The sequence below is a fragment of the Aplysia californica genome, unplaced genomic scaffold (assembly GCF_000002075.1).
Source record: "Aplysia californica isolate F4 #8 unplaced genomic scaffold, AplCal3.0 scaffold00726, whole genome shotgun sequence".
NCBI lineage: Eukaryota > Metazoa > Mollusca > Gastropoda > Aplysiida > Aplysiidae > Aplysia > Aplysia californica.
In genome coordinates this window covers 111,920-118,408 of record NW_004797996.1, presented here as the reverse complement: position 1 = coordinate 118,408, position 6,489 = coordinate 111,920, and the positions used below count along the sequence as shown (strand labels likewise).

Genomic DNA, 6,489 nt, shown 5'->3' with positions numbered 1-6,489 from the left:
CCCCCCCTCCCCACAAAAAACAAAAAATTAAAAATTAAAAATAACCCAAAACAATTTTTTTTTAAAAACCCACAATAAATTTAAAAAACCCAACAACAACAAAGAAAGAAAAAAAAAGACATCAAAGGAACAAGTGGGAAGTGTTCTCTTGCACAGGTGAATGTTTTGTACAGCAGGTGACCATTAGAACAAGTTTAACTGTCGTTTGATCTAGTCAGAAAAGTGTTTTTAGCGCACCCCTCCGAATTATAGTCGTTGTTGTTGTTGTTGTTGTTGTTGTTGTTGTTGTTGTTGCTGTTGTTGTTGTTGTTAAAGAGGCTGAATTTAATGTTCATTTGCTATTTGTGATAGAACGTATCCAAGTATGAATTACGTATGTATTTGAGAACCTTGAAAACTCTACCAAACAACCCACGTTTGAGAACATCCAGTTGGGGTTCGATCCTGGTCCGTCCGCTACGCAGTCCAGCGTGATGCCAACAGTCTGAGCTAGCGGAACGCCCAGTGTCGTAATTGAGAATTGGGTTGCGTTGAAAAGTTCTATCATAGTGTCAATGCCACTCTATTATTGATCTAAGCAGTGCTTCAGCATTTATGTGCTGATGCCAACTCACAAAGTACAAAGACAACCAAGTCTAAACATACCCGAGTGGTGCTCATCCCCAGGTCTTGGGCAGCTCCATTATCTCCCCTGTCGCTGGCCCCGGCTGTTGTTGCTGCTGTATCAGCTGCTGTTGCTGCTGCTGCGGTTGTTGCAGATGTAGGCCAAGCCTGGTATCTCCCCCCTCCTCTTCCAGACGCCATGCTTTGTCCCGAAGGCGGGCTCGTGTGTTCAGGAGATTGCACTGGCTTTCAACACTAATACATGAGGTGAATGCAGATGATAGAATGAGACTAGAAAACACGAAAGGGGGTGAAATGAGAAAGTATAAAAAACAATTTTCGTTGCTGTCAAGTTTCTTTCCTGGGACCTCTTTAAAAGAGGAAAACTCCGTACCTCTAAATCGCCGAACGTATTAAAAGAGACCTTTCCTTCGAGTACCTCGGAATTTACTTTTAAAATAAGACTTTTCCTAAAAATACCCTCAAGGTAAATTTATAGAAACCCCCTGAAACCTCCCTAATGACTTCAAAGGCAGGCATTATTTTAAAAAATCCTAGAACTAAGCCTTTTACTTTTACAACAACAAAAAATGACCTTATTCGTATATCCGACGGCACTAAAGTGGTGATGGAGCTGACTTCCGGTAGTTGGTGAGACGCGAAACGGGAGTGCTTCTATAAAAAAAATACCCATTTAAATTAATTACATAAATAGAATTGTCCTTAAAATACCTCCAAACTTACAAAAGAAATACTTCCTCCAAATAGATCTACCTCCGAATTTACGAAATGAGGATTTTCTTTAAAATACCTTCAGTCTCACTATAGGAAACTTTTCCTTTAAGTAAAAGAGATTTTCCATTCAAGTACCTTCTAACTTGCTATGTAAGACTTTACCTCAAAGTACCCCCAAACTAACTAAAACAGACTTCTCCTGCTAGTACGGTACTTACAAAACTAGAAATTTAACTAAAGCACCTCGAACGTACTATTCCAGACTTTCGTCAAGGTACCCCTAAACCAAACTTACTAAAAGAGACCTTTCCTTCAAGTATCGTAGAACTTACTACAAGAGTGTCTTGCTTTAAGAACAATAATAACATAATGCAGATCTACCTCCAAGTTTCTTCCTTCCCAACTCCCGACCTCTGCTGGCCACGGGAGACAACCGGCTAGACATTTCCGGCACAAACTACAAGACGGAAGCACCGAAGTGTGCACTGAATAAGGCGGGTGTAGTCATCCGGGAAATCCCAATCCCGTTCTCCATTCTCCCTTTTTGCGAGTGTGTGTGTGTGTGTGAGGGGGGGGGTATGTATGTGTGTGTGTTTGGTTGTGTGTGTGTGTGTGTATGTGTGTGTGTGTGTGCGTGTGTGTGTATATATGGGTGTGTGTGTGTGTGAGTGTGTGTGTGCGTGTGTGTGTGTTTGCGTCTGTGTGTGTAAGCGTATGCGCGTGAGAGAAAGAGAGAGAGAGAGAGAGAGAGAGAGAGAGAGAGAGAGAGAGAGAGAGAGAGAGAGAGAGAGAGTACGAGTGTGTGTATGTGTGTGTGTGTGTGTGTGTGTGTGTGTGTGTGTGTGTTTGCGTGTGTGTGTGTGTGTGTGTGTGTGTGTGTGTGTGTGTGTGTGTGTGTGTGTGTGTGTGCGTGCGTGCGTGCGCGTTCGTGTCCTTGTGCAAGTATTCATCAAGCCACAGCAAATTTTTTGTTTTTGCTGACATCAATAAAATGTTAACTTATCTCAGTTAATTTATGTTTTGAATGCAGTTAAACAACAAAAACAAAAAAAAAGCAAAAAAAAAACACCACCAAAAAAATACAACAAAAAAACAGTCTTGCTTGTCCAGCGTGCGCACAACCTTTCTCTAATGTCAGAGTGACCCGTCTAGGATATTATTATGTATACAAGTCTATTGCTCAAACAATGCTTTTTGGCGCTAATGTGAATGTGACCTTATGCAGTTACGAGCGCCGTAAAACCTCTACTATAAAAAAAACCCCCAAAAAACGCTATTCCAATATATAAGTACTATAGCTCGTTCACTTTCCCCTGACAGCGGTTAAGACGGGATAAAAACAAATCGTTCTGTTAAATCTTTCTCGATCTTTGCATGCGGGTCTAAAAGTTAAGCGACCAACAGAATCCAAAAGCCTATTCATTAAAGTCACTGCAAAACCCAGATTCCGACACGTTTTCTTTGATGTAAGCCTATGCGCCCCCCACCCCCCACCCCCACCCCAAAGAAACTCAAAATTTAAAAAATAGGGGGTTTACAGCACACACCTGAAACATTTAAAAGTTGACATATTACTTTCCTCAACAAAACTCCCTAACGTTCGCGTTAGAAACACGATTCATGACACGAGGTGACTATTTTCCGAGACTCACATGGAGCCCGTGGAGACGCCTAGACAGCCGGGAGATGAAGTCTTACACTGTATTTGTGGGGGTAGGGCGGTGTAGCTGTCTCAAAATGAGCAATTTGAGGGCAAAGCTACTGTAAGTCATTTATTTCATCCAAAGAGCGGTTTTTAATATAGGGTCCAAAGAGGAAAAAAAAATTTATTACAGGGTCAAGATTTTTTTAGAAAATATATTTTTGTTTTGTCGCTGGCCTTCAGAAGTGCCATACAAAGTTTCGTGGGCTCAGGTAAATTCTTCAATGAGCTAGAATTTTTTTTAACGAGGTCAGACGAAAGTGGTTCGAACAAGCTATAAAGCTCCACCTGTTACCCACTGACTCGCTCTCGTCACAGCTGCTGTGTCGCGTGACATCATAATTTGTTTTTTTCCCTTCCATATGGCCAATTTAATCTTTTGTTTTGTCATTTTCTCCCTCTTACGCCAACTTTAAAAAAATTTAATGTTGAAAAGATAAAACCCGTGATAAAAAGGTGAGTGTGTTGTGTGTGTGGAGTGAATGTCGCTAGTATGAGTTTATAAGAGTAAATAGTGACCGTTGGATCGCCGGGAGTTGTGGCGATCTCCTGTAATCCAGCTACTTTGGAGGCTTGAGTCGGAGGATGTCTTGAGGTCGGGGTCCCCTGCTCTCGGCCGCGCCACGTAGATCGGGTGTCCGCACTAAGGCCGGCATCAATATGGTGGTGCTGGAGGAGTCTGGCACTTCCAGGTTGTCTAAGGAGGGACCAACCGGCCCAGGGGGGAAACCCAGCAGGCAAAATGTCCCCGTGTCTGCCAGTAGTGGGATCGCACCTGTGAGTGGACGCTCGTTGGCAGCCCGACCAAAACACTAGACGCGGCTCTTATTTTTAAAAAAATATATTAATCTCTTTTCTTGTTTCCAGTGTTTCCGTCTCTCGTCTTTTTTCTTCTCCTTTTTTTTTGTATGTTTAATTTTTCCTTTTTTTTTTAAAAAATTTTTTTTACAATTCTTTGCTTTCTTTTTGTTCTATTCTTCGTTTGTTTTCTTTGATTTTCTTACAATTGCACTTCCCTGTGGCTGTTTTATTAGACCGATGCCGACTGTTATCGATTTCACACCACTAAGGGATTTTTGACGTACGGAACTTGCAGTACTTTCTTATGGTAGGAAAGAGGTTTGCCTGTCTAAGATGACCACTTACCTCCTAGACAAGGGGTGATCATCTCAGACAGGTATGACGGAATATTATTCATTCTTATAAATACAGGCAAACCTCTTAGGCAGTGTCATTAGGGGGCTCTCGTGGCCTAGCGGTTAAGGTGTTCGCCTCTCATTCAATAAGTCCCAGGTTCGAATTCGGATAACGACGGGGGAAAAATTATCTAAAATTTCCTGTCTGGGCTCCGGAGGGAAAATAGCTGCAGCTTTTCTACTGCTTCTCCTTGGCCTCTTCTTACTCCTGTCTTTCAGCCTCACTCTTGTTCTTTGGTAGGAAAGATCTGCATCTGGCCTTCTCGGACAAGGGTGGGACATCTCGGAGGTCTTGTGTGCAAGTTGAGCACGTTAAATATGCCTTTGTGGTCCAAAATCGATAGTAGGCTTCGGCTGCCACATGGGCAAAATTCAAAATTCCCTACAAACTGAAAAATGTTTAATGTGTCCTGCACGCTCACATGACCTTATGCAGATGCAAGCGCCGTAAAACACTTGCAAAAGAAAACCCTCCACAAAAAAACCCAAAACAACCAGTGTCATTATAACGCAAAAGAAGAGGGGGGGGGGGGGTAAGCAGGAAAGGGGTCCATTGTACTGGTGACCGTCTTGGACAGGTAGTGTTCGTCAGAGAAGGTTCCACTGCATTTTCCTTACAACTGAAGGGTCAGGGACATGTGTGCAAAGAGAAAAAACAACAACAAAGAAACAGGCTAAGATCTCCTAACACTCTTCCACTAAGTTTCTCTTTTTTTCTTTACAAAACTTTTTTAAAAACCAAATCTTAACTATAAATCATTTCTAGTTTTCGGGTATTTTTCAGTTTGATGATTTTATCGGTGGGTTTATTGAGGGGCAAAATTATTTTTTTTAATCACCTCCAGCGGGACTCGAACCCGCAATCCCCGGCTTGCACACAACAAGATGAGCCGATCCAGCTAGGAGGCCGATGCCTTATCCATTAGGCCACGGAGGCGCTGTCTCACATAAGTATTCACAGCAACACGTGAGAGTTTTTTATGGCTCTTACAACTACAAAAGGTCATCTGAGCGCGTGGGGGTTCTCGTAGCCTTGAGGTTAAAGTGTTCGCCTCTCATTCAATAGGCCCCGGGTTCGAATCCCGATACCGAAGGAGATTTTTTCTTCTCTAAAATTATTTCATTTTACCTCCTTTCCTGCTCTTTAACAATGTTCTGTCGTCTACTTTCGTCTCCACTTTCTTCCCCCACACTCTTACCTCCTTTGCCCCCTCCTCTGGGCTCCTGGCTCTTTTTGCAGCCTTTATACTGCTTTTCCTAGACTCCTTCTTACTGCTGTATTTCAGTCACACCCCTGATCTTATGGTAGGTAAAATCTATGCCTACCTTTCTTGGACAAGGGCGAAAATTCTCGGAGGTCTCGTGTGCAAATTGCACATGTTAAAGATCCCTTGGTGATCCAAAATCGATAAGAAAAGGCTTCTGCCGCCACCCGGGCAAAATTCAAAATTTCCTACCTACTGAACGTGTTTGGTGTGTACCGCGTGCTCATATTGCCCAATGCAGTTGAGAGCGCCGTAAAACACTTACCAAAAACAAAGCGAACATCACAAGAATTCGTATACCACACAAAGGCGCCTTGTGTGTGTGTGCGAGTGAGTTGAGGGTGGGGGTGGAGATAGTGGTGGGGTGTGATGTGAGAGGGGACGGAACATTGCGCAGGTTTTGTCCTGTCGTGAACGGCTTACTCAGTAAGCCGCCCTTCTTTTATTCGGTAAATCGTGCATGTTTTAAGTGTGGTATCGATTATGGGGTAGCTGTGGTTGAATCAGAGTATTTAGCTAATTGAGTGGTCACTAAAACCCGTTCAAGACCGTTCTACCAGACAGGGTGTCGGAGGAGGTTAATTGTTTTGCTGAAAATAGTCCGCAGAGTTTGTCTCAGAAGAACCAGAAATTTTACCGGCCCCTTATAAATGTATATGTCTGATTCAATTATGTCGCTCTCAAATTTATTTATTTTTAAATAGAGATTTTTATGACAGAGAAGAGACGAATGGGTATATATTTTTTAAAACAAAACAACAACAAAAAATATATACAATCGAACCTGCCCTGACGGCCACCTTTATAAGACGACCACCTGTACAAATGGCCACTTTCCATTTCCCCCCTTGCGTTTTTTCTATATAATTTAACTGTGTAAAACGGGCACTTGTCCGACGCGGCCGCGGTCACCATATTTTAACACACAACACCTATCACACTAACCAATAATACCTGTCTTAGACGGTCACCTTAGTGACTCCATTAC

The 6,489-nt window shown here is 42.6% G+C and overlaps 1 long non-coding RNA gene and 1 other non-coding gene across 2 annotated transcripts in view; both read right to left on the bottom strand.

Moving 5' to 3' along the window:
* Positions 1-1,777, bottom strand: part of LOC101851076 — a 2,630-nt gene extending 853 nt beyond the window's left edge. The window contains exons 1-2 of the long non-coding RNA XR_001185281.1: positions 1,720-1,777; positions 646-858 (exon numbers count right to left, since the gene is read on the bottom strand). This is a non-coding gene — a long non-coding RNA (uncharacterized LOC101851076). The remainder of the gene's footprint in view (positions 1-645; positions 859-1,719) is intronic.
* A 3,295-nt stretch (positions 1,778-5,072) lies between these two features.
* TRNAR-CCU lies at positions 5,073-5,173 on the bottom strand. Its single transcript has 2 exons — positions 5,137-5,173; positions 5,073-5,108 (listed from the first exon to the last, which is right to left on the bottom strand). It is a non-coding gene; the product is annotated as a tRNA-Arg (tRNA).
* Positions 5,174-6,489: the final 1,316 nt, after the last annotated feature.